The sequence below is a fragment of the Lolium perenne genome, chromosome 4, assembly GCF_019359855.2.
Source record: "Lolium perenne isolate Kyuss_39 chromosome 4, Kyuss_2.0, whole genome shotgun sequence".
In the NCBI taxonomy this organism is placed as follows: Eukaryota; Viridiplantae; Streptophyta; class Magnoliopsida; order Poales; family Poaceae; genus Lolium; species Lolium perenne.
The window spans coordinates 339,506,195-339,508,964 of NC_067247.2; positions in this window are offsets into that span (position 1 = coordinate 339,506,195).

Genomic DNA, 2,770 nt, shown 5'->3' on the forward strand with positions numbered 1-2,770 from the left:
CAAATTATTTTTCAAAATGCTTGTCTAATTACCTAGTGATAGGTAGGTTATATTTTGTATTCCTTCGAAAGTAAATAGTTTACAAGGTAATGCTTATTAATTGGTTCTTTATTTGAGAAACTGATCTCATGGGCATTATTTAATATTCTCAAATATTTATAAGGACTTAGAAATTATTTTAGGGATTGATAACCTCAAAGTGCAGGGGAACACCGCAGTAAAATTCGATAAGTATTTGAGTCTCGAACCCACGAGGAGGTGCAGGTAAACTATCTATTATCTAAAGTCCTATAACCCACTTATATGGCCTTCTATGCAAAGCTAGGAGATATGGTGTGTGTGTGTGTGTGTGAAGATGTTTTTACTATGCAACAACAAGTGTTGAAATTAAAATGCAAGAAGTAAAACTAATGCAAGAAAAGTAAAGTGTAATAAATTAATAGTAGATGAAGTGAAGTAAAGTGGAGTAACACGAGGGAGTAATTGTTCTAGCAAATTGCTACTTCGTTTGTGTGGTTTTCATAATTAGTGAAGCACCAAAATGGTATTTTTATTGTTTCTTCTAGAGCGGAGCCATAGATAGGTGTAGCCATGAATATGAGCAAATACACCCCTAGTGATTGATCCTATGGCCATAGGTATGAGCAAACATAGGAATTATTAAGACATAAAGTCCAACAAATGTGTAGGTTTAAAGGTCCCCATAGTTATACCCCCATTTGATTAACCATGATTAATACAACATGCATCTAAGAATTGGGACATGGTTTCTATTAGGCTCCAGTTGTCCCTTATCCTATCAACATGCAACGGTGACAACCTTATGCATCCCCCAACATATGTGTGCACTCATATATCAGTACAAAAGATCATCATGGAATATAACAAATACTTATATGCAACCATCACAAACTATCTCATAACTGTCATGAACAAGTCACTACTCAAACATCAACAAATAGATACAATAGATCATGGAAAAATAATATATTGCCTCACACATCATTATATGCAGAATTTGTCTAGAATTTTTGCTGCAACAAAATTGAATTTTAATAACACTTAGACACGTCAAGAATTTTAGCCAATTTTTGTGCATATAGAGGATTAAAAGTTATAGCTACTGTGTATTTTCCAAGATGTTAGGAGTTACCAAAAAATCATAAAAAACAGGCACAAAAAAGTGCAGCGCGGGAATCAACAACTCTATATTTTGTTTGCAACTTTTATCATCCAAATGGTTTAAAACTTGGTACTTTATTTAGAAACCAGAGAGTAAACTAAAACAAAACTGACATGCTATAGCAAGCATTCATAGGAAAAACCAAAAAAATCAAAGATAAATAAAAACATGGTCCCCGCAAACATTCAAAAGGATCATGAATATAAAACTAGAATATGGGTTTGAAATGATTTACTTGAGATATTTGAAAGAAGAGGGGGATGCATGGGCATCCCCAAGCTTATGATCGTGCTACTTTTGGTACTCTACATCTTCCTCATCATATCATGCTACTCATCTCAAACAAATAAATATTTTCATCTCCATGATACTTCAATGCCTAAAAAATTGTTAGTTCTCCAAACAAATGATATGATAATTTATACGAAGATGGGAACTATAGGAATCAAGAAGCTAACATATATAAAGAAAGGAAACACTCTTTTTTATTTTGTTTTACTATATGAAGAGTTTTAATGATATAAACTTTGTAATGGTTTCATTGGCATGAACAACACATGCTCAAGGTCGACCCCAATTTCTTCATTGCTCATCCTTCTCATTTACTCTACTTTTTTTCTTCTATTAAAACATATAAAATCATTAATATGTAATAAGAAGTAAGTCTATTTAACGGGGACATAAAGGTGTGCCCAAATTAAAAGTTACTTGAAATCATATGGAGCACACCACAAGATTTGAAACCATTAACATTTAAGTCTTACACTCTTCCTATGCATTGGCATTTTATATATGAATAAATAACAACAACTAAATGGTACTCAGTTCATATAATGATCAGTAGCTTCCATTTTAAATAACATGAATACATAAAGAGGGCTCTTATCTCTTCCTCTTTCATAATATTTGCAAGCATCAAGAGTAAACTCAATAGCATAGTCGTGAACAGAATCACCACATAAAGACAAATCATCTAATGAGATTATGGTATCATCTATTTCTTTTAAATCATCATGATCATCCCATAAATTATACTCCCTCTGTTCCATTCTATAGTGCCTATAGTTTTTTGGCACGAAAATTAGCGAAGAGTATTTTTTACACAAGACCCCTAGCTAAACGATTTGAGATCAATGTAAAATTTGGGAAATCCATATCTTCCTAACTTACCATAACAAACTTGGGAGCTGAACGATTTGGGAGCTGAACGGGGATGGGGTAATTGAAAAAAAGCTAAGCTACAACCTTATATTCTGAAACAAATGCCAAAAATCTATAGGCACTATAAAAAGGAACGGAGGGAGTACAAACATATTTCACATAGAGGATCATCATCAATATTATAAGAAGGGGTGTTTTGTGTGTTACCATTGTTGGGAGTTAGAGATGGGTAGCTACTCCATTCTTCCTCCTCTTGTTATTCTGGATGCTCTTCTTGGGGTTGCATGGGCGTCCCCAAGCTTATGCTTTTATCATCCTATTACTCCTTATTTTCTTCTTTGTCTTCCTCTTGGGGCTGTATGGACGTCCACAATCATATGTTTTTCTCTTCTTCTTCCCGCAACATATTAGTGCTCTCTTGGGCAG